General features: G+C 38.8%; 1 long non-coding RNA gene across 4 annotated transcripts; it reads right to left on the bottom strand.

Annotated features, from left to right (window-relative positions):
- Window positions 1–316: 316 nt before the first annotated feature.
- On the bottom strand, window positions 317–27585 carry LOC128698343 (uncharacterized). 4 transcript variants are annotated; one of them, XR_011394627.1, is made up of 7 exons: window positions 27070–27585; window positions 13661–13742; window positions 12264–13204; window positions 5146–5209; window positions 4803–5067; window positions 4352–4428; window positions 317–2636 (listed from the first exon to the last, which is right to left on the bottom strand). It is a non-coding gene; the product is annotated as an uncharacterized lncRNA (long non-coding RNA). The 4 variants fall into 4 exon arrangements; XR_011394626.1 differs by having other exon boundaries at window positions 27074–27585; XR_011394629.1 differs by lacking the exon at window positions 13661–13742 and adding an exon at window positions 13553–13605 and having other exon boundaries at window positions 27074–27585.

The following is a 27585-nucleotide window of genomic DNA, read 5'->3' as shown; positions in this document are numbered from 1 at the left end:
TTCTTATTGTGTGCTGTGTTTGTCTAATATATATCATGTTATTTTTGGTTTTTTTCATTATATATGCTTCATTATATATTTGTGTATTTACCTTATGTACATTACTGGTGGGGGATTTAAGGGGTTCATATCTGATTCCCAATGAAAAGGTGTCATAGGGGGGGTTGGGGAGACTACCCTGGTTTACAAAAAGCAATGAACATTAGAGAAGAAATACTTTATTTACATAGTATTTATTCATTTATTAATCATTTGGACATTATACATAGAGATAAGTGTAATATGCAAAAAGCCTGCTTCCTGTCCATTTTTGACCTTTACTGGATGAAAAATGGGAGAAGGATATAGGGAAGGAGAAAATCTCATTCCATTAGGACTTAAGGTGATATTTTTTTTTAATGCTACTGGGACGAGCTCAAGAATTAGTCAGTGGTTCCTTGTCGCACAAAATATCTGCTGACAGGTGTGTTTGTGGCGTTTAAGATTTCACTGAAGTGGGACACAAGAGTGTCACAGCTTCGTTAGGATCAAATTGATCCATAAATTTTTTTTTCACATTCTTAATCTTTGAAGAAGCCTTCCGAGCTCTTTGGTAATACAGGGACAGCCTGAATGAAACAAATACTTTCGACAAGTGGTGATAATAATGATCAATGATAAATAATCAATTACTTAAAATTCCTATTCACAAGTAAATTTGTAATGCTTAAAACTTTTTGGGTTCTTGTCTCTGACAAATAAGTGCTTTTTCATGAGTATCAAAACTAAACATTCTTTTAACATGAAATAATAAATTTAATCACCATGATGATAATGCCATTTACAACTAACTAATTTGTAATAACTTATGTTTTTTACTTTAATAAATTGATAATTTAAATTATTATTTCACTTTCCTCATCCTTGATTGTCATAAGACTTACTTCTCATATTTAACATTTTTCAGTTTTTAAAAATCATAATATCCCCCCCCCCCCCAGCCAAAATTGAAATACCCAGTCATAGTCTCAAAACTCTAGACCATCCCGTTAGCCACTACACCAGCTACCCACAATAAAATTCATCAAACTACATATATAAATATTTCTGCACCACAGGAAACTTAGCACAGGGCACCTCTGTGACCACAAATGCAGCTAACATGACGACCTGCTTTTGATATTATAACTCCGGGTTTCAATCCCGGCCACGGGGTATGGTTTGTTTGCAATCGTGTCATTACGATTTCTTAATTCAGTTTTTTACATTTGTTCTAATTACTTAATATTTTATTTTTACTGTTCATCATATCTTTCAATTACAAATTAAATTCCTATTTTGATCATTTCAAACTTTTATTAGCCCCTCAAGCAAAGTTCCTTGATGTTGTTGAGGGGCTCTTTATTTTAAGGAATTGCATCTGTGTTCCACTTCCCCAAATTAAGCCTGAATGCCTTCCACATCCCCCCTCCCCCCCCCCCACATGCTCTATAAATCATCCGGGTTTACCGATTCATACTTGATTATAATATCTTTTTTATTAAAAAACTATAAAATATTCACAGTATATCATTTCAATATCATCTTTTCCCTCATTACTACTAAATCACTTTTGGTCTCTAATACTAACTTTGAATTTACCATTGCTAATACTGCACCTAATCTCTAAATTAATTTCTCTATTCACAAATGATATTTGCCATTTTCTTCTCATTATTCTCATAATATGATTGATTACTTTTAACAGAATACGACAATTTGTACTAAAATATTTTTCAAATAAAATCATTATTAATATTTAACTATTAATTATATTTCTAAAAAAAATTACTAAATATATTTTCATAATTTTTCCAAATTTCAATAATGCTAATCAATTTCTTTTCATATTTAATAAATAAACATTTTCATAATTTTTTTCTTATTTAAACTTTCACTAACAAACTAATTTAACAATTTTCATATCTCAATTTCCTAAATAAAATACTTTAAACCAATATTTTAATTTTTTATAATCTCAAAAAATTCCAATTAAAGATAAAATATATTGACTTTTTATTATCAATTTTCATTATAATAAATCATATATACCAATCATATAAAGTTTCTTCATTCAGGAAATTTTGTCTACGCTCAACTTCCCACAAGCTCTATAATCTTACCAATTACTCTTCATTATAATAAACCATAACTAATCTATTTATTGGTATGTTTCACAAACAATGTTACTAACCATTTCACAGCGACAAATCAACCCATCCAGAGTACATCAATACCCGGTATTTCAAAAACACAAGTCTCAACGTAATAACTCAAACACCACAAACATATATAAACTCCCACATTATATATACACTTGCAGTAATATTAACAATGAAAAGTCTGGGATGCGACCTTCATTATTAATTATGTTTGTTGTTATTAGTCTAAACTTGGTCTGGACACCAGCAGTATCTTCACTCTTTCAGTGATCAAAGTCAATATGGCTTTTATAATGCTCATTCCACAATTCACCAAAACCTATTCCTCACTTGACATTCAATAACTAATTATCTTAAAATAGTCAAAAACTGGATTAACTCCCTCCCTCTAACATAATCTACATCAAATTGACCAATGTCACTGTTGATGTCACCGCCACAGACACTTCCAACAACCTATGAAAACAAAAATTGACGTTTTATATTTTGCCATTTTTAAACATAAATCTCATTAACTTTATTTAATTAAACTAACATTAAACACAAAATCAACTATTCCATTTTATATAACCTATTCAAACTTTGATCAATACTTCATCTATTTACTAAACTATTAAAAATCACTAAAAAAATTAATTATTAATTTTTTAACTTCAAAAAATATTAACTAACACTTATTAATACTTTCATTGTATTAATAAACACTACTCAATTAGACTCAATCCACAGCTACACAATGACCATATAACATCTCTACTGAAATGTTTACTAATCAACATATTACTGATTATTACTTTAACTTCATCTAGGGGGCAGTAGGGAATATTTCCGCGCACGCTCACCGAAAAAATATCAAAATTAACTTATATATACTGAAAAATAGCTCAACTCTTGGCCAACACAATGGTACCAGAATGAATATTCTACGACGTTTCTACAAGAAATTATAGCCATTTATATCAGGTATGCTCACCGCGATGTTGGTAGCGAGTCTGCTCACGGACCATATATATTTTTGAAATTTTTCCTTATTTATCGCTTTTTCTTGCATTATACTTTCCAATATAATAACTGAAGGCGGACCTTATCCCTAGATTCAGCAACAGTCATTAATCATATAAGATGCGCAGAAGGGTTCCCGCGCCACGAGAAATTACTCATTATTACGCTTATATCAACTTACATATCAAATCTACAGCTTATTTTTCTATCAGAATTGATCTAATAGGATATAATAAACACTATAAATAACAAAAACATGTTATATACTCTAGACTGAATAAAATACCCCATAATATGACGAAACATTATCGGGAATATTTCGATAAATATTGAGCTACTCCTCTCCAAGTCGCATTCTTTAATCTCCGAGTAAGAGAAAACAGTGTTTTCAAGACGCTAACTGCACTAGAACATCACTTTACTGAGAAATACAACCAAACAAACGCGAATTTCCAGAATAAAACAAATCTTTTTCTTGAAACACGGGCCGGCCCGCGCTCCCGGCCGATATCTCGCAAGAAACTTATTCACCTAATGGCCAAGCTTCTCGCTTTATTACTGAATTAAATGCAATATAATACTCACAAAAATTGTTGAATAATGATATCTCCATTTTTCGCTGACTAAATTTTGGAAAGATTCAAAATATTTTGGGACTTGTCGGAGTAAACGGCAGATTTTTTTGGAAATATTCGAGGAACTAATAAACTTTCTTTTTTGTGAAATAAAGATAAGTTTAATTTGACAATAGGACTCGACGATAATTAGTATAAGCATTGTTCTCTCGGCACCAAGTGTCCAAACAACCTTGTGTACTCCCACATAAGAGAAAGTTTGGCCACAAAGGAATTTTCAATAAATCACTCATTTCTCAGTTGTTGTTGTTGTTGTTGTTTGAGGTATATTTTTGATAAATATTTTCAAAAATGAGTAAAAATAATTTGTCTTGTATACAAAAACGGGAGAAAATCGGACGGTAAACACAGTTACAGATTTTACCCTACTGCCCCCTTAAGGCTCAATATTAATCATATACATAAAAGGCCCTTTGCCATCTTATCTTCAAAAATAACTAATTATTTCTTTGTACTTCTATCATCTTCAAATTAATAACTAAATTTACTTAATACCTTTAAGAAATAAAGTTAAATTATTCAATAATACTTAACTTTTCATTATTAGCTCCTACATTATCTCCGCCTCTCCTAATCACTAACAATCAATCACCATATCAAAAACTCTCCTCCTGCAACAACAAAAAGATATCAATTACTTATTAATAGCCTAAAACATTTCAATAACAAATAAACAATTACAATACATTAATGACATTTCAATCTTTAAAAATTCGTAAAAATTAATATCTAATACAAATACATTAGCCCACATTACAAGTATATCCACCATTATCTCAAACAATAATTCAACTCGACAACTATTAACACCTCAAACAAATGTATACATAACTCCCACATTACATATACACTTGCTCCAAAATTAATAATGACAAGTCTGGGATACGACTATCATTATTTATTCAATGTTTCAACCCTAAATGCACTAAAAGTTACTTTACTTTACTTTCTTAAGGCTCATCAATAAATCATAATAATACTCAACTTTAAACAAATTATTAACAGATAGCTCCCTTCAGTCAGTCAGTCAGTCAGTCAGTCAGTCTTCCCGGGCTGTGGCTCGTACGTTGGTTTGCGTGCAGCCAGCAGTAACAGCCTGGTTCATCAGGCGCTGATCCACCACGAGGCCTGGTCACAGACCGGGCCGCGGGGTCGTTGACCCCCCAAACTCTCTCCAGGTAAACACTCAATGCCTCGACACAAAAATCATTATTTTAATCAGCCGCAAATTAGTCGTCGCCTTCACATACCTAAAATATAAAATTAATTATTAGTACTAAACATAACTACTTTTAACACGTATAAAAAAATAAATAAAATATACACACCTTTCAACATTAATTCCTCCTACTCGCTGCCTCTACCAAACTCAATCACCCCACAACCTCCAACCTGAAAAAATATTCCTCTTCAAGGGGGGCTCCTTGGCGTGGTGAAGAGGCTCTTGGTCTGAGGAATTAGCCCTGTCGGTCTTCTTCCTCAGACCGAACCTAATTACCCCCCATTCTCCCCTCCCCTATCCCATCCTCCCCATCCTCCCCTTTTTCCATTCCTCCTCCTCCTCCTCACCCCTCCCTTTTGCCCTTCCTCTTCTTGGCCTTCGTGATTTCTCCCACAGGCGCACTAGTTCCTAGGTAGGGGAAAGGACACCGGGGTCCATCCCATTCCGTTGAGGTTTCTTGGCGGTGGCGTAGTTTGCCGTGGAATCTGGATTGCCTGGGGATGTCCCGATCCCTCTCCGGTATCCCGGAGTAGCTTTGGGTGTCTTTTGGGCGACGGGTGTATCTCTGGAAGCCACCTTTCGGATTCCGGGGGTGGTGGCTGAAGGAGGTATGCTTTGTGGCGGATATCCGGCCGCCCTCTCTTTTGTCCACCGAGGTAGCTCGGCAGATGTGAGGTTGCTATCCCGGATTGCTGGTTTACTGGCATGAAGGGTAGGGTATGGCACGGGTTCCATGCTGCATCTGCGCTACTAGCGGTGTCGAGTCCTCTTGGGCGCGGAGGGGGATTTCCGGCCCTTTCATTCCTCCTGGGAACTATTCCTCCCCGCTCCCCCCTTTTTTTATTCTTTTTTTTATTTTTATTTTCTTTTCTTCTTTCTTTTTTTTTCTTAAAAACAAAAAGCAAAGGAGTAACCTAACCATGGCAGCCCTAGTCCATGAAACCACTACCCCCGGGCCCCTTCTTGATACCGCACCCCATTCTGACCCTGCCTTGTGTTTAGACCACTCTTCGGACACTCCTGATGCCCCTGTACCTCTTGCTGGTGCTGTTTCCTCACCCGCTTCAGGTACTGGGGCTTCGACTGACTCCTTCGATTTGTCTGAACTCCGCTCTCCTTTGACTATGCTTCCGGCTTCTCCCTCTACGGTACGGAAATTTTCGAATCGCCCACCCATTTCCTGCCGGACCAACTCCGGTCCTACTCCTAAACGCCAACGTCAATCTCCTGATGATGCTCCGTCGTTACCTTCCCATTCTACTCGGAAACGACCGACACGTCAAGCACTCCCTCTCCACGCTCAGTTTCGGACCACACAATGGACTAAATTCTTTACTTTAAGACCAACTTCTTCTTCTGCCTACCTTTCTGACCATAGTATTGCCAAAGCGCTCCTGCGTCATGTTGGCAGAGATATTTCATTTCACGCTCTCAAGAGCGGTACGCGCATCGTCACTGTCCAGAATGCTACCCAAGCTCATGATCTTTCTCTCCTTTCGAATATCGATACTACTCCTATCACTATTGAAAAACATCTTTCTCTCAATTCTTGTAGTGGTACTGTCATTCTGCCCCATACCATAGTCCAACAGAATTTCCAGTCATGTGGCAATGACATTTTTGAACAGCTGGAACTCCAGGATCTCCCAATCCTCAAAGTAGACACTTATGTCCTTCCTGCCCGGGGGCGGAGACGTTACCCTTGCAATGTGGCTCGTTTAACTTTTGACAGCCGAGAACTCCCGTCCTCTGTATATGTCGCGGGACATCGGTTACAAGTTCGAAAGGTGATACCTACACCGCAACAATGTAGAAATTGCTGGCGTTTTGGTCACCCAGCGAAATATTGCAGATCTATGGCCGAATGCCCAGTCTGTGGTGCCGACAACCATTCTAATACATCTTGCAGTCAACCTCCATCTTGCCTTAATTGTAATGAAGCTCACCCTTCGTACTCCCGCCGTTGCCAGGTCTACTTAAATGAACGTGAAATCCGTTGCCTCAAAGAGGCAGAAGGTCTCCCTTATGCTATGGCAGTTACTCATCTCCGCCTCCAAGGGAGACTACCCCGTGTTTCTTATTCTCGTGTTTCCAAACGTCCCCCCACTTCTGGGGTCCCATCTTCTGCAGCCTCCTCTGTTGTTACCCCTCCCATAGCCACTACGGCATCTAATCCTTTTGCTGTCCTTGGCTCTGACGTCCCGACTACAACTCAGTCTGTTCTCACATCTTCGCGTCCTTCCTCACAAGCCCCAGTATCGACAAGACCTCGTACGACACCTAATACCAATCGCCCCTCTACTCAGAAGTCCAAAAAATCCACATTGCTCAAATCTTCTTTGCCCCTTCCTTCCCTTCTTCCACCTCCACACGTTACCTTTCCAGTCTCTGTACCTAGTTCTTCCCCTCTCTCTGGCTCTATTACAAGTGTGGAGATTCACCCTCCTCCTCGTACTATGCCTTCCACCCCCGTCCCCTCCCAAGTTTCTCCCTCTTCTGTCACCTCCCAGGTTTCTACCTCTTCTGTCCCCCCCCACACTTCATCTCCAGTCCCTTACACTTTTCCCTCCCCCTCTACTTTGGTACAGTCCATTACTGTCCCAATCTTTACTCACCCTCCTCCTCCTATCTCCAATATGGTTTCCCATACATCTTTGAATTCAGAAACACTTGAAGCCATTTCAGAATATATTGCAGAGACTAAACCTTCAATGGACACTGATTCACTTCCTGTTCCTTCTCTTCCCTCTCCTCCATCTTCACAACCCCATTCTTCGCAACGCTCCGTTCCTTCGCTACTTGAACATCTTCCAATGCCACCACACGTTGACTTTTCTAACCCCTCTAGTCCGTAGGTGCCTTTACCTACAGATTCCTGATATTTTCTTCATCGCCAATCATGGCCTATTTACAGTGGAATATCCGCGGCCTCAGGGGTAATCGGGGTGAGCTTCAGATGTTGCTTTCCAGGTTTTCCCCTGTTGGTGCTTGCTTACAAGAACCAAAATTACACTCGGCTGTTTTCCAACCTATCTCAGGCTATAATTTATTGTATTCTTCGGATCCTTTCTCAGATGGGACCTTTAATGAAAGTGCCCTTCTTCTACGCAATGATATTCCGTACTGTCAACTATTTGTCCATACCTCGCTGCATTACACTGCAGCCCGTATCCACTTGAATAAGTGGTTTACAATATGTTCTTTATATCTCTCTCCTTCTCGAGCATTTTCTATCCCAGACTTTGCCTTTCTTGTTTCGTCCTTACCACCACCACTTCTGTTACTTGGTGATTTTAATGCCCACCATTTCCTCTGGGGGGGGTCTCATTGTGACTCACGTGGCATTCAGTTGGAGGCTTTTCTTGCCTCTCACCCCCTCCATGTTTTAAATACGGGTACTCCCACCCATTTTGATCCTCGTACTCATACTCTCTCTTGCATCGATCTATCAGTCTGCTCTTCCTCCACTGCACTAGACTTCACCTGGTCTGTTCTACCAGACTTACATGACAGCGATCATTTTCCGATCATTCTTACTTCTCCTTCCTATTCACCACCTTCCCGTAACCCTCGCTGGCAATTTGATCGGGCAAATTGGGATCTTTACTCACACCTCACTGCTTTTAGCGAGGTTCCTTCTTCATCCTCCATTGATGAGCTCCTACACATCTTCTCGACATCAGTTTATACCGCAGCTTCTCATTCTATACCCCAAACCTCAGGCAGGCATTCTCAGAAGTGCGTGCCTTGGTGGTCTCCTGCTTGTGCTCGTGCAGTACGTTTGAAACGTGCTGCATGGGGCAGGTACCGGTACAATAGAACCGCTGAGAGACTTGTTGATTTTAAGCAGAAGCGTGCGATCGCTCGCCGTGTCATCCGTGAAGCTAAACGCACTTGTTGGCGAGACTATGTTTCCACCATCACCTCTGCTTCTTCTATGAGTGCAGTCTGGAAAAAAGTGAGGAAACTGAGTGGTAAATACTCTCCTGACCCGGCTCCTGTTCTACGGGTCACTGGTGTTGATATAGCAAACCCTCTCGACGTTGCCATTGAACTTGGCACACATCTGGTCCGTATTTCCCGAGGGCTCCATCTATGCCCCTCGTTTCTTTCCTCAAAGTCTGCCAGAGAGTTAGTACCCTTGGACTTTTCTTCTCTCGGAGAAGAACAGTATAATGTGCCTTTTACACTTCAAGAACTGGAGGCAACGCTCTCAGCCTGCCGATCATCGGCAGCTGGGCCTGATGACATTCATATTCGTATGTTACAACATTTACATCGGTCAGCCCTTGTAGTCCTCTTACACCTCTTCAATCTTATTTGGGCACAAGGAGTTCTTCCCCAGCTGTGGAAATCTGCCATTGTTCTCCCTTTCCGCAAACCGGGTACTACAGGACATGATGCCTCCCACTATCGCCCCATCGCTCTTACAAGTGCAGTTTGCAAAGTGATGGAACGCCTCGTAAATCGACGTTTAATGTGGTATTTAGAGACTCACAACAGTCTCTCCGCTAGTCAATATGGCTTTCGTAAGGGTCGTTCTACCATAGACCCCTTACTACGCTTGGATACGTATGTTCGTAATGCCTTTGCGAATAATCACTCAGTTATTGCCATATTTTTTGACCTTGAGAAGGCATATGACACAACTTGGAGGTATAATATTTTGGCCCAGGCCCATTCCTTAGGCCTCCGAGGCAATCTACCATCCTTCCTTAAGAACTTTTTAACTGACAGACATTTCCGTGTTCGAGTCAATAATGTTCTTTCCCCGGACTTCGTCCAAGCTGAAGGTGTCCCTCAAGGATGTGTTCTAAGCACAACACTTTTTCTCCTTGCTATAAATGATTTGGCCTCTGTTCTTCCACCCAATATTTGGTCATCACTCTATATTGATGACTTCGCTATTGCTTGTGCAGGCGTTGACTGTCACTTTATTGCAGTTTCTCTCCAGCATGCTGTCGACCGTGTTTCCACTTGGGCCACCACACATGGGTTTAAATTTTCAAGTACCAAAACTCACCAAATTACTTTCACTAGACGCTCTGTTATCTCCGATCATCCTTTGTATCTCTATGGCTCCCGTATCCCCGAAAGTGATACAGTCAGGTTTCTAGGCCTTCTCTTTGACCGTCGGTTAACCTGGAAACCTCACATTACCTCTCTGAAGGCAACTTGTCACAGCCGGCTAAACCTTCTTAAAACCCTTGCTCATCTTTCCTGGGGAGCTGATCGTCGAACTCTGCTTCGCCTACATTCAGCCCTCGTTTTATCGAAACTCGATTATGGTGACCAGATTTATTCCGCGGCCTCTCCTGCTACTCTCTCTAGCCTTAACTCTATCCATCACCAAGGCTTACGTTTGTGCCTTGGTGCTTTTCGCTCTTCCCCTGTTGAGAGCCTCTATACAGAAGCAAATGTTCCATCCTTGTCTGATCGCCGTGATGCCCATTGCCTTCGTTACTATGTACGCTCTCACGATCTACACAATCCTTCCATTTATAGAATGGTCACCGATATTAGTAGACATTCTTTATTCGTTCGCCGCCCCTGTTTGCTCCGTCCCTTTTCTCTTCGCCTACATTCACTCTTGTCTTCCCTTCAGTTACCACCTTTATATGTTCATGTAGCATCTCACTTTTCCCTGCCCCCCTGGGAAGTTCCAGCTGTTCGGGTCTGTTCTTTCTCACTCCCTTGCTCGAAAGCTCAACTGCCTACGGTGGCTTCCCGCTCTCTTTTTCTTGATCACTTCCACTCCCATTCTCATGCCACCGCTGTGTACACAGATGGCTCTAAGTCTTCAGACGGCGTCGGATTCGCAGCAGTGTTTCCGGACAGCGTCGTACGAGGGCATTTACTATCTTCAGCTAGCATTTTTACTGCTGAACTGTATGCCATTCTTGCAGCACTTATTCGTATTGCATCTATGCCTGTGTCATCATTTGTAGTAGTCTCAGACTCCCTTAGTGCTCTACAGGCTATACGAAAATTTGATACATCTCATCCCCTAGTTCTCCGTATCCAACTTTGGCTACGCCGTATCTCTACCAAACATAAAGATATTGTTTTTTGTTGGGTCCCTGGTCATGTCGACGTACAGGGCAATGAACAGGCAGACACTGCTGCGCGGTCAGCAGTATATGACCTACCAATTTCCTATCGAGGTGTTCCATTTCTGGACTATTTTGCTGCAATAGCTACCCACCTTCGCACCCGTTGGCAACAACGTTGGTCAACTCTGCTCGGTAACAAACTTCATTCTATTAAACCGAGCATAGGTTACTGGCCGTCTTCTTGTCATCAGTGCCGAAGTTGGGAGACCACTCTCTCCCGCCTTCGCATTGGCCACACTCGTCTTACTCATGGGTATCTCATGGAGAGGCACCCTGTTCCTCTCTGTGAGCAGTGTCAAGTTCCAGTATCGATTAGCCACATTCTGTTAGACTGCCCTCTCTATCAACGAGCACGCAGAATTTACCTCCAACGTCGTCTTCGTTCTACTACTCTCTCTTTACCTTCCCTTCTTGCTGATGGACCCTCCTTTAATCCTGACTCTCTCATTGACTTCTTGACAACGTCCGATTTACTCCACAAACTCTGATGATACTTTTCGCACTCCCCTCAGCCCTTTCTGGTTCAGTCTCTTGCTGCCCTTTACCCTTTCACCATCCACTGCCCCGCTGTTATCCGTAACCTGTTACTCATCCATCTCCCTTTTGCCACCTGATGCCCTCACTTCCTTCCTGCCCTGCAGCGCTGTATAGTCCTTGTGGCTTAGCGCTTCTTTTTGATTATAATAATAATGAAAAAATATTAAATTTTTATTATTAAAAAATTAAAATAAAACATTTTCAATATTTAAAACAAATGTTAATACACGCCTTTCAATAATAACTCCATACACTCGATCCCTCAACCAAACTCAATCGCATCCTCTGTAAAACATTCACTTATATTGACATTTCTTTCATCAAATCTCTAAATTTTCATATACAATTCCACTACACATATTAACACTTCAAACACTACAAATGTATACACAACTCCCACATTACATATACACTTGTTCAAAAACTAATAATGACAAGTCTAGGATGTGACCCTCATTATTTAGTCCGTGTTTCAGGTTTTAATACACTTTAAACTAAATTTATTGTTCAACCAAAAATTATCTTCAAATAAATCTTCTCAACACATAACTAGTTAATCTTTAATAATACTTACTAAAACAATAAATAATTTTACTCATCTTAAATAACAGCACCAATAACAACATTTACTCAGTCTTCCCAACAACACCTCGGCACAACAAAAATCTGCAATAAAATATTTCAATTAGTCTATTATATTAAACAATTTAAAAAAATACCTACAAACATTTCACATCATTTCTTCAAACATTGTCAATTCTAAAATTAAAAAAATAAATGCATACCAAATACACACCACTAGTAAAAATCAGTCAACCACTCACTCAGTCTGTTAGATGTAAATTCATCACCTTCACCAACCGGAAATAATAATTAAATTTCTTACTAAACATATCAAATACAAAAATTTAAATACATTCACACTTCCCCCATCCAACATCTCAAACTTACTTAAAATCAGTACTCATTTTATTACTACCACATTTAAAAAATAAAATTCATATTTATAAAATACATCCATACCCACAATTATAAAAAAAAAAAAAAAATCTAAATAAAAAACTCCACTACGCATATTAAGACTTCAAAACACCACAAATGTATACACAACTCCCACATTATATATACACTTTTTCTAAAACTAACAATGACAAGTCTGGGATGCGACCTTCATTATTTGCTCACGGTTTCAAGCCTTAATACACTAATTAATTTTTGTATCCTCAAATAAAAACTATCTTCAACCTAGAAACACTATTCTCCCTATAACTCTCAAACAAACAGTTTACACAAACAGAAAACATTACTTATCTTAATACACAGCAGCAGCAGCAGCAGCAGCAGCAGCAGCAGCAGCAGCAGCATAATCACCACCACCACCACCAGCAGCAGCAGCAGCAGCAGCATAATCACCACCACCACCACCACCACCACCACCAGCAGCAGCACCAGTCCACGCTTACTTCCTATAATAAAACTCCGTTACTCACACTTGGCCGCCAGTTCATCACCAACCTATAAAACAAAAATAAAATACTTGAAATACATTGACATTTCTCGCCAGAAAAATTCTATACTCGATATATAATATCTATTTTACTGCCATCACCTTCCTTAAACATTACAATCATTTCTCTTTCTTTGTTAATATTTTCTCAAACTATTACCATACCAGAGATTACGTCCCAAACATTAAGACCTCAAACACCACAAATGTATACATAATTCCTACATTACATATACACTTGCTCCAAAATTAACAATGACAAGTCTGGGATGCGACCTTCATTGTTTATTCACTGTTTCAAGCCTTAATACAATCAATCAACACTGACTTCCCTAAAACAATATTACTCATCTTACTAAAACAACCAGCCAGCCCTCACTCCTCACGCTAATAAGCGCCTCGCCAAAACCTGCAATAAGAAAAATGAGTCAACCTTTTTAAATATTTCAAACATTATCACTTACAATATTAACCATAAAAACCATTCTACAATAGCCGCCTCGGCAAAAATCCGCCAACCACACTCAACCGTCAACTCACTTCAACCTGAAAAAAAAATTAATAAAATAATTAGTAAATCATCTCTACATGACAAATAAAATTCAATAAAAAATTTACATAATCAAACATTACTCATCTTTACACACCACCACCTCCTCAACTTCCATCAACGTGTAACAAAAACAAAAAAAAAATAAATTCTTATAATTTGCACAAATATACTCAAATTATATAAAAAATATTAACATTCAAACTGATTAACAAAAAAATACTCACTAGCAATTATAGCGTCAGTCGCTTTAACTCTGAAGCACTTCAAACTTCACCAATAACCAAAATAACCACCGTCAACAAATATTGTCAAATTATAAAATCAATTCTCTCCACATGAATCAGATACATGATCTATGTCAAGTAAGGCAACAACGGCACTTCTCCGCTCCAGGAAATATTACCTCATTCCAAACTATTATTCCTCCATTTCCCCCAAAACTACTACTTAAATCATAACAAACTTCGCCTTCAAATCAAACACGAGGCCTTAAGCTGTATTGATAATTTAGTCACAGCACACACTCGCAAATAATTTACGCTGATGGTTCTCTTCACCAATCCACTGGTGCAGCTCGTAGTGCTGCTGTTGTCGTACAGAGTGATGGCTCTTAAAGAAATTGAAGCACGCATCGATAATCGGGCCTCTACCCTTCAGACACAACTGTTTGCCATACTCCTTGTACTGAAATGCATCTATGTATCAAAGATTGACATTTTAATTGTAACTGATTCTCTGTCATCCATAAATGCTCTCAACTCATTAAATATAATTTGTTGCATGCTTGTGTCAGAAGCCAGACAAGTATGGTAGAATTGTGGACAGTGGAGTCAAGAGTGCACATTCTGTGCATTCCATCTCACATTGGTCTACAGATGCATGATACAACTGATAATTTGCCTAATCTGTATTCTTTCAAAGAGGGAGTACATTATAATCTTGGCTTGTCAGGTAGTAGTTTGAGAACAATAATACAAAAAGAACTTCAAATTATTTTTTTGGACTTAAGGCTCAAGAAGATTGAAACCATTAAGTCCATCTATCATCATTCTATCATGCAGGAGGAGCCACATGTCTATGATGCATCCAACAAAATAAGCAGACTCTTGGATGTCACTACCGCCCGGCTCCAGCTGGGTTACATCTTTGGCAGGTTAAATCACCACCACCAAATGTAGACAAAACGAAATGTAAACTTTGCCAGATGGACTATTGTCACACCCTGCATCATTATGTACTGGACTCTGATCAAATTAATGAATTTAGAAATAACTCTCACAAATGTTCAAGAAATGGCTAACTATTTTATCCACAGTGCTATATTGCAGACCATTCTGCAGAAATACCCTGACTTTGCTAGTTGTAAACAAAGCATTACCACGTGTGTGTGTGTGTGTGTGTGTGTGTGTGTGTGTGTGTGTGTGTGTGTGTGTGTGTGTGTGTGTGTGTGTGTGTGTCAAAAATCAATATTTGCACCAATAACTCATTACAGTTGTGACCGGGTGTGCAAGTGTGAATTGCTCATTACACTATAATTTCTTCACGATTAAACCCATATATAAACCTAAGTAACCATTCTTACACAATTCATTACCTTTCTAACTTGTGATTTAATTACCTTTGTACCTAGTTTACCTATCTAAACTTTAGGGGCCCACTCCCTGAACCCATTACGTACCTCTGTAATCTATAAATACCTTTGTAACTTGTCATTACTGACCAGAGCTACCTGGAGTTCATTACCTTTGTAAATTGTCAGTTAATTAACTCTGTAAATTGCTGAAATATTAAAACTTTGGAGTCCAGTCCCTGGACAAATTAATTATGTACCTCTATAATCTTTTGACTACCGCCCACAGGATAGGTATGGGGTGCATAACAAACATTAAACTAAACTAATTAACTTCTCAAACATGACTGCACTTCACTGGCTACTCTCCTTCAACTTACCACTCATTCCCATCATAATCAACTTAATTACTTGACATTATTTTAATAACACGACATTCTCAAACATATCAACCCTCCTTTTTCTACCAAACAGACCATGTGTGCGCGCTCCATCACCACCTCTTGGTCACTTACATTCACTCAGTCAGCAACAGCTTCACTAATATAGTCCAATAATGACAAACCCCTCTTTATGTTGGCAATAATAACATTAAGGGAAATAATTCAAACAAACAACTCCTCTCAAAGTATAGGTCAACCAAACAAATATTTACACACGCATAAAGGAAACATGCCATTCATACCTACCACTACCTTCAAAAAAATTACATTACCCAATTAATACACACCTACGGAATTGCTAGAAATTGCTGAAAAGAATAATAATACAATAAACTTGAAATCCCATTCATTAATAACTCACACCTATTCTTTGAAACAAAATATGAAATCCCTTCATCTCGATGGCGATATAATCCTTCTATTACCCAATTCCATTAACACGCTAACTCATGACTCGTCTACGAATTTCAACTGATAAATTATAAAACTATGGATACTTCTATAAAATAATATACATCAATCTAGCTGGAGTCTTAAAGTTACAAACAGTTAATGCTTTCTTATTACACACATACCTCAGGGATATCTTTAAAATAATATTCAAAATACAATTATTATTAATGCCAAATCAATTCATCAACAAATAAATGTTAGGTAAGACACATATGTAACAGTTAGGTATCTTTATTTCTAAACGTTTCGCCTACACAGTAGGCTTCTTCAGTCGAGTACAGAAAAGTTGATAGAAGCAGAAGATACTTGAAGACGATGTAATCAGTTCATCACCCTTAAAGTTTTGAGGTGGTCAGTCCCTCAGTCTGGAGAAGAGCATTGTTCCGTTGTCTAAAACAATATGAACAAGTTCAACTGACAAAATGGGGCCTTATATAGTGCCAGGAAGTGAGACGTAGGTTGCTTTCGGAGGGCAACATACGCCTCACCTCCTCACACTATATAAAGCCCCATTCTGTCACTTGAACTTCATATTGTTTCAGAAAACGGAACAATGCTCTTCTCCAGACTGAGGGACTGACCACCTCAAAACTTTAAGGGTGATGAACCGATTACATCGTCTTCAAGTATCTTCTGCTTCTATCAACTTTTCTGTACTCGACTGAAGAAGCCTACTGTGTAGGCGAAACGTTTACAAATAAAGATACCTAACTGTTGCATATGTGTCTTACCTAACAATGTCGGTATTTTATACCATTTCAATGTTCAACAAATAAATGATAATCGCAAACGACTAAATGACTATCTATCTCCCTTAACGTTTACAATACAAACCACTACAAATCTAACATAACACCCAACATTAATTGCAACTCAACCTAATATACATATTAATAAAACAGACGCCTAGATCAACCTCAAACAAAAACGCCTTTCTAATGCGACATATACCATTATAAACTATTCCACACTTACAGCATCAATAGCAACGTTGTTGCCTTACCCTTCTATGTATGTCTCACATTATTTTCTTCTTATACATGATATAACATCATAAACATCAAACACATTCGGCTTCGCTACACTTTCACAAAAGTCGTGACAGTCAGTCAGTCATTTTCCCTGTCATTTATAGGCACCTCAACCGACTGATAAATAACAGTCCAATAAACTTGTGGTACTAAATTCATAAGCCACCTAGATAAGAAAATCCCATTATAATGAAACATTTCAACTTTAGATAAATTGATTACAACTATCACATGAAAAACAAAATTAGACTAACAAATTAACTTGATTGATTTATACTCATGATTGTTTTTTCATTCTAATAAAAACAAACTAGACAAAACAATCTGCTTCTGGCTAAAAAAATCACCAATTCATATTCTCAATGTTAATAAATGATGACCTTCGACAAAGTCATCACACACCACAACCTGTCTTTCATTTTATCATGCAATCACCCAAACAACTACTGCAATCAAATCTCCATCTGTCCCACATTTTCACTTCACCCACTTCATCCCACTCGATAATTACCTACGTACGTTAAATTACCATGTCCTGACTACGGGTCAAATACACACATACGTTATCTTGCTTAATAATAATATCACATTTTTCAAAGCATACTTCTAACTGCAAAGACAACTTTTATTCACAGTAGCAAAATTAAATCAAACAAAATTCATCCCAAATGCATCAACAATAAATTCAAACATCTCATTGCTCAAAATACGTACAGACATATACCTATAAAAAGAGGGATTCCACACTTTACTAATAAATCTATTCAAGAGATAAAAAAAATATTACTAAAACAAAAAAGGGAATATCACGCTAGACTCTCAAGGTATTCAAACAAACACTAATCAAAAATATTTCTTTCATATACAAAACTACAAATTAGAAACAAGATAGATAGGCCCAATTAACAACATCACTGACTAATAAGCACACGTTGAAATTTCTCAATACATACTTCCCCTCACTTTTCACACAGGAAATTAATACTCATATTCTTCAAATAAAACATTATGTAAAACACGAAGATAATAAACTATAAAAAAATACGATAACAACAGACATGGTCCTCGTACAAATAAACAAAATATAAATAAATCCACACACCATCAAATATTGCTTTGCAACCTTCTTCAATGAAAAAAAAACCAACTTGCCATACCTTTACCTATTCAACATATCAAATCACTAAAAACTGCCACACTTCCCGACAAATCGAAAATGGCAAATGTAACACCTACTTATAATGCACCTGACAAGTCATTACCTTCCAATAAACCTGATAAACTTCACCTCAGTGACATTTATAAAATCAGTCAATAATATAATCATAACAGTATGCATATTACAATATTGGAAACATCTTTCTCGTCAACATACTATGTCCTAAGGTTAAATTAAAATTCATTCTTATTTGTCAGGTTCAATGAACAATGCTATGACAATGTCTAATATGATTAGAGTTAAATAGAAGGGGGGAGGAGGATGCGTACTTCACCTGCACAAAAATGTGCCTAATTAATCTGTATATTGGACATGGAGATGCAAAGACGTTTAATAAATTCATTTATTCCGTATTTTTTTATTCTTATTTAAACTAATAGGCTGTTATGACACTGGTAACTCCTGTGAACATAAATTTTAAAAATCATGCTATATTACGTATCAACTTCTGCACACATAAAAATATATAATATACGAGTCCGTGACTATAGATTATGTAATACTCTCATAGATAACGGCATCCATAATTATATAAACGGTTTTTAGTTATAGTCATAATAACTTCAATCTTGTTCTTTTTTCTAAATATCATTTGTCATCTTGACATAATCTATGTATCTTATACTAAACATGAAATTTCTTATTGTCAACAAGATATTATGTTAAAGGTTTAAATCATTTTGATCATTCCTTCCTGCGTTCAATCAACAATAGTATGATCTGCGGTCAAAGAGAGAAGGGGGGAGGGTGGTTCTTGGTGTACTGCTCAAGCATATTTTATTACATATACTTTAATAAAGTCTATATCGCTCATATGAACACAAGTGAAATTTGTTTTTAAATACTATTAGTCTATACTTCCAAGCCAAGGACCTGTCACCAAACTTAAATACGTATTATTACACTTGCCATTTTCCACTTATCAGGCACTATGCAAATTTGTAGTGATATGTTAAAAACATTACCCAAAGATAGCCAAAGTTCCTCTTTACATTTCTTTAACACCTTTGTAAACACTCCATCAGAACCTGGCGATTTGTCGCCTTTCAGCTTCTCTATTTCTCCGACGACCATGTCACTACTTAACGTAATCGTACATACTTTATTATCATATTCGACATAATCTATTATTTCTGAAATTTAAATACTATTTTCCTGGGTCAAAACTGAGAGCAACTAAGTAGTATTTAAAATGTCACACATCCTTATCACTGTCACTCATCTGACCACTTACTCTCAAGGGAGCCAACCTTGTCCCTAATCTTACTTCTGTATATCTGAAACAACAAACACTTTTGGGTTAGTCTTTGAATCCCTTGCGACATTAACCTCACATTCCCTTTTTCTCTTTCTTATTGCTTTCTTTAATTGAATATATTCATTTCTAAACTGCCCATCCCCTCTTTTCATACAACTATATATGCCTCTTTTTTCACCAATGACAATCTATTCTTCATCTATTTTTTTTTTTATATTTTATTTAAAAACAACATACACATGATACAAGCCGACAATTAGCAAATCCAAAACCGTGACAGACAATGTCAGTACACACACAATAAACAAAAAAAACCATTTTAACATATTGATATAACGAAATTCTACCGTAAGAAACCCAACCCGTTTACGGGAAAAAAAAAAAAAACATACCGACTACAAAACAGAACGTCGGAGTCATAAAACATGTAGGAATAAGTCCTATAATCATGTATATATGTATATACATACACATGCACATACACATACATGTATGTGCACATATGTTCTTACAGCACAGACTGGATTATACTAGAACAAACAAACAAACAAACAAAAAAGACTTATCACTAAAAAAAAAACCTAGACAAACTAAATACATAACATCCAAAACAGAAGTGGCAGACAATGTCAGGTACACACAAAAAAAACATTGTAACACATTGATATAACAAATTCTACTAAAATAACCCAACCAACCGACTTCCAAACAAACAGTCGGAGTCATTATAAAACATGTACGAATGAGTCCTACAAACATATACATACATATATATATATATATACATATATATATATATACATATATACATATATACATATATACATATATATATATATATATATATATATACATATATATATATACATATATATATATATATATATATATATACATATATACATATATATATATATACATATATACATATATATATATATATATACATATATATATAGACATATATATATATATATACATATATATACATATATATATATATATATATATATATATACATATATATATTATATATATATATATATATACGCATGCTTATACACACATACGTGTATGTGCATTTGTTCATACAGAACAAACTGGATCATACATAGAAATAAAGCACTAAATGACTTTTCACCAAATAAACTAAAAAAATATTACATTCAATGATAGAACTATACCTAAGACATTGGTTCCCACAAACACACCTACACACACACAAAATTAATGTTACCGATTAACACTCAATATATAATATGACCTTCCAGTCAAATGAAGGGTATATATAAACCCCATCAAATACTTTTATATTTTGGTACATAGGTCATTTTGTACCCATTCAATACGATAAAAAGAGACATATGACAAGGATAAATCTAACATCAGATTCGAATGTATAAAACATATCCTCACAATATACATATAAATATAAACCCCCTATATAAAATGGTTCTTATAACAATGAGAGAAAAAACAGAAAATCACATACTACTTTTGACTCTGTGATTTTACAAAATTCATAAAGGTCTATATACCCCGGAGCCCCCGACGGCTCCCTGCAAAAAAAAAAATTTACCCACATCTACCACCTTGCAAACCAATCAACCTTCCTCATCAGGCTTCCAATCACTCCAAGAGGACACACCACTGAAGAGACCAACCCCTTGCCTCTCACCCCGTCACCAAACGGAGTAGACGTTCAACAGTAAGCTCACGATATCCCTCCGGAAAACTAATTACCCACCTTCCCCCATATAATTGTTTGTTCCTACATGCTGTCCTATAAAAACACGCCGCCAACGCTTTTATCCTAATGTTTCCCTCCACCTCCCTCATCCCCCAAGAAACATGCAAGTAATCAACTATTACGTATCTGATAGCCCTCCCCACCTCTTTGGGTACCCCTCCCATATCTAACATTAAAGCCCTGAGGGTTGATATCTGTCCCCCCCCCCCAATAAAAAGAAAACCCTCTTCAACCACAATCTTACCACCTCCAAAGCAGAACAAAAATATACTAAATGAAAAGCCGTTTCAACTTCCCCACAAAAACCGCATGATGCCTCTCTCACAAAACCCATTCGTCTTAGCACCTCTTTCGATGCTAACGTCCCCATAAGAAATCTATAAACTAATTCCCTCGCTCTTGCCGGTATTCTTAATTTACTAAATTCCACCCATATCACTCTCCAATCATATGTGGGATACACTGCCATCCCTTGCATTGATTCCTGACGACGACCCACACCCACTAACCGTTTTACCTTGAGTTTAACATTGCGTACCTTTAACATAAACCGCAACATATCTTCACACTCCACTAAGTCCCTGCCACCCCACCATTTGCGGATATCCCCCATCACCTCCCCCACCCGAAGACCCCTTTCCCCCGCTGCCCGAATATACCTCTGCTTCACATATAGCGCCTTCACCCTAGACCCTAATGCCATCAATCCCAATCCTCCCTGTCTTACCGCAGTCATTACCACATCTTTACCCAACCACGCCCTCCCAAAACCCCACACATACCTTAAGGCTCTTCTTTGTAATTCCATAATATCCTGACTTCTTAAGGGGTAAATTTCCGCCACTCCCCACACCTTACTATAAATCAGCGTATTTACCACCACAACCCTTTGATGCAAGGTTACATCCCCGGCCCTTAGACTCCTCAGCCTACTCAAAACTCTGTCCATTACCATTTCTGAATTAACCCTCCTGCTCTCCTGTACATCTGCTAAATACAAAATCCCACAAATCTTTAGCCTATCTACAGTTATCCAACCAAACTCCTCCCCCAAGGTCCCTCCTACCCAATTGCCTACCTCCAACAACCGTGATTTCTGCTTATTAACTCTCATCCCAGTAGCATTCCCAAAAATCTCAATTACCCTTCCCACTTTTCTTAAATCTTCTATCTCATTAAGTAAAACAGTTGTATCATCTACATAACCAACAATATTCCCACAAAATCCACCTCTCTCCCCCATCCTTCCCATCCCACCATCAACCAGAACATAGAAAGGATTCTGCATACATGCAAAGAGTATTTGGGAGAGTGGACACCCCTGCCTTAAACCCCTCCCCATGCTTACTGAACTACCCAACCTACCATTTACCTGTACTCTCATCGATGCATTCTCATACAATGTCCTCACCCAACCAACCACCCTCCCTCCAAAACCCATTCTCACCATACTCTCAAACAAAAAGTCTCTATCCACATAATCATAAGCTTTCTCCCAATCCAGACCTAGAATACCTCCCTTACTACTACCCTCAAGGAAATCCCGAATACGTCCATGACCTACCCGCATACTCCTCCCCGGGATACCAAATTGTCCCCCATGTATCACCGACCCCATGACCTTCTTCAGTCTATTACCCAAAATTTTCGCAAAAACCTTGTAATCTGCACACATCAAAGATATTGCTCGGTAAGCACTCAACTCTCTACCCCCCCTCTTCTTTGGCACCAAAACTATGACACCCGTACTTTGCGATGTGCCCAACTTCCCACTAGTTAACATATGATCCAATAGCCTAACAAAGCACTGCCTAATACACCCCCAATGTGCTCTATAAAAATCATTTGGTATACCGTCTATCCCTGGTGTTTTCCCGGTACTCATCCCGAAAACTGCCTCTTCCACCTCAACCTCACTTATACCAACCTCCAACCCCACTATCCTGCTCACTTAAAATGCTATGGAACCCCCCTTCAAAAATACCCTCCCAGGAACCCCCCTCCCTCCAACTCCATTTCTCCCTAAACCAACTATCAGCATAGAGACTCATACTTTCAGTATTGGATAGGACTCGACCCACTGGATACCCTCCCACCCCAGGGCTTGTCTCCAATTGTAGAATGGTGGTTACACTCTGTCGGTCCCTAAATTTACGTAAAACAAACCCAGACGGCTTATCACCCCACAATACATCCTCTAACCCCGCCCTAACCCTAATTGCATCAAACCTATCATTGTGTATTTCAGCGATCCTGCTCCGCAGACTGTCCATGTCATCCCTCCTACCACCTCCCCCAACATAACAATCTTGCAACTGTCCCTCCAGATAATTTTGCAACCCAAAACGCCACCTCGCCTCTTCCCGTCCCCTAACCTTAAAAAAATTCGCTATTCCCGGTTTTGCCTGCATTTCCCACCAATCTAACAGATCTATCTCCCTGTCCCTAGCCTCCCAAAAAGGCAACCACCAATCACTGAAAAAAGGCCCCTCCTCCTCCTCCTTAAGAAGCCTTACATTTAATTTCCAGTACCCAGAATAAATACGCACCACTCCATCCCACTTCAAATCTGCTATTACCGCCCTGTGATCCGAAAACCCCACATCGAAGGTTTGCACCCTCACAACATCTATACCCTGCTTAATATAAATTCTGTCCAATCGCGCTTCATATCCCCTACGGACGAACGTGTGCTCCACTAGGTATCCCCCCCTCCCCACCACATTAACAACCCCAATATCTCGCAATACATCCCTCAGCACACTCAGCACACAACCCGCCCCTCTCGGTTCGACATCACCACTCCTAATCACACAATTCCAATCACCACCTATTACTGTTATAGCAGGCAAACCTCTCAAGTGATACAGCAATACCTCTCTGACAAAATCTACTTTTACCCTGGTATTGCTAGTTGCTGGCATGTAAACTCCTACAAAACTAGCTCGACTCTCACCCCAGACACCATCCACCCTCACGACCCTCCCACCCCCCCCCCCTCTTCCCAGCCGATGACACGCAAGGGGCTGGTCTCCTTTATCGCCACTGCTACCCCACCTTTCAATTGCAAACCACTGGTAACATACATCCGATATCCTTTTAACCGCAACACACAACCAGCCCTATGATTATGCTCTTGCAAAAAGCAAATATCTACATCAAACCGCCGTAAAAACCACTCCAACCAAACTTTCTTAACCTCAGTCTTAAGTCCATTGACATTAAGCGTGACACTTCTGAAAATTATAGAAGTGGCGGCTTTCCCCTATGCCGCTGGGATTTACTCGCTGCACTTTTCACATTACGTATTCCCTTACCACTAGAGTTATCCTGTGCAGTCACCTCCCCCCTCCCTCTCCCACTGTGCAACTCAGGCGCACCTCTAGCACTATGTGGCATCGGCTCCACAACCGCTGCCCATGACTTCTTCCCCGGCCTCTGCCCCGGGGTAATAACCTCGTCTATCTCTGATGCCGCAGTTCTTTTTCTAGAACTTCCACTTACACACATCTCACCCTCAGACGAATCCTCCTGGTGTACCTCCACGGCCACCACACACTCCAGCCTTTTCTTACTCAAGTCTTTCTCCACAATTTGTTGACCCTCCAGCTCTCCAACTTCACATAAACTGAGGACACCTTCTACACCGGGCTCATCCCCATCCAAAAAATCCTTGATGACATCTGCCAGTAAACCTTCCTGAGTCGAAGCTTCCTGGACTAAAGACTCCTCAGATAACACCTTCGACTCCCCCGACTCCCCTGGGATAGTGACACACGTCTCCTCCTCCGCCACCTCCCGGTCGACCTCCTTGCTCCAGAGATCAGGCCTCCGGCCTCCAGAGGCAACAGAGCCAGGCACCAAATCACACGACTGTTGAATCACAATCGGCGTTTCCAGAATTCGAGGAGCCTGCCTCCTAGGACACTGGGCTGCCATGTGCTCATAAGAGCTGCACAGACGACATGTTTTTCTCTGACCCGCATAGTACACATAAACCTGTGTTCTACAACCGGTCATCGTTACATAGGATGGTATAGGCCTTGTTAAAGACATTTTAAGGGTGTAAGAACCTTCCGGCATTCCTTCATACGGACCATCCCTCCATACCCCCATGGTTGCAGAATGCACTGTCCCATAACTGCGAAAAAACTCCTGTAGTCCATACGCCGTAGCCTCGAAGGGTACATTCCGTACCTTCACCCATGTGTAGTACTTAGAAACATCATGTAACACAACATCCATCGCTGAATTCACACTCATGCGTTGTTCCTGGTACTGCTCGACAATTCTTGTGTAGAAGCCGGCTCTCAGAAATTTCACGAAGATTCTTGACAAACCATTAAGAGCGATATTCTTCATCTATTTACCATCATTTTGGTTACATTAATTTACCTACTCCAAACAAAAATTTATCTGGGCACCTACACTATGCTCTGAAAAAAATCATTGATAGCCATCACCACCTACCTGACCCATACTCACGACATACCAATTTATCCCACCCACGTCACTTTTCAGTCTCATCAAGTCGGCCAAACGAAAATCAAACACATATTTGATTGCACCAGTTAGTTACTTAGTTATTTAGGTAATTCCATGATATAATCAAACTAAGGGATTTGTCATCAATTTCCCTAAACTCATCATTAGCCTCAACATTATTAATTACTCAATCTTTGTTGGTAAAAACAAAGTCAAGCACATTATTTCCTCTAATTGCTTCTGTCACAATCTCCTCGAAAAATCAATCCTGAACCGTGTCAACAAAGTCCCTAGACTCAACATTACACTTCATATTGGTCAAATTAATTTCTCTAAACTTCAAATCTCTCATTATCACAACACTTCCATATCTAAATGCCTTATCAATTTCCTCCCATAACAGCTTACTGCACTCCCTATCAACGTTTAGGGAGAGGGGCCTATAATCACAAAAAATTTATTTGTCACGTCCCTCGACAAATAGATTCAGTGTTCTATCTTTCTAATCTTATATCATGTCTAACAATTTTAATTTTCTGACCTATAGCGCCACTCCACCACCCTTCCTGTTGAATTTATCACTGTGGAATACTTTATAACTATGTTGCATTCATAAGGCATTTCTCTATCTTTCAACTTTAACTACGTCTCTTATACTACCAATAATACCTATATTGCCTACACTTACAAGTAATCTTACCTCATCCATCTGATTTCTTAAACTCCTACTATTTCTATAGTAAACCTTAAACGACCTAGTCACTCGTTGCTCTCTACTATCTTTCTTCATCAATTAATTTACCATTACTAGCGACTTCATTTTCAACATTGTATTTTAAACATATCCATGAGGTATCCCGGTAATAACCGCTCTTTTTAACCCTAATGCTGCACCATCATTGATACTTTCCCACAACTCTATAATCTATCACTTTAAATTCCTTTACTTTAAATATCCTACTAGTCCTAAACGCAACTATCTCAAATTCCTGGCATCAAAACCCCTCCATTAATTCTAACAATTTACTCACCAAACTCCTACACTGGAAAAAAAAACGTCAAATTTAACTCTGCTCTTATACCTACAACTAATTTACAACACTATACTTACATACCGACAAATTAAATATTCAATCTTGCAAACACCACAAACAAATAACTTATTCCACCTGCAGAAACTGTTCTTCAACTGAATCCAACTCACCTTCACCTTCCACATTACACCTCTGACTAATGCCATTAATTATCCTTCATCATATTAATGCGCTACACTGCACGTTACCTTGTTACCTAAACTAACTCGTGTCATCACCACCAGAGCTCAAATCAAACGTGTAATGGCTAACCACCAACTCACCGACGCTCACTTCAAGAATTCTAGTGCTACACACAATAACAAGTGGTCCTGGTGGCTCCTTCCACCCTCCGCTCAAACTATTACTACTATTCCACTTTATACACCACCTGGCAAGATAACTTGGCGTCCAAGCGGTTAACATCACATTAGTTATATCAAAAATCTCTCGCTAAAACCATAAACCAACTTCTTACCACCACGCCCACGCAACACCACTACTATGACCTTCTCATTAGTCTGCCTCAAGACATTTAAAATATTTTAGCCGCG

This window comes from Cherax quadricarinatus, chromosome 92 (genome assembly GCF_038502225.1).
Source record: "Cherax quadricarinatus isolate ZL_2023a chromosome 92, ASM3850222v1, whole genome shotgun sequence".
Lineage (NCBI taxonomy): Eukaryota > Metazoa > Arthropoda > Malacostraca > Decapoda > Parastacidae > Cherax > Cherax quadricarinatus.
The sequence above is the reverse complement of the archived record's forward strand: the minus strand, read 5'-3'. Positions and strand labels throughout refer to the sequence as shown.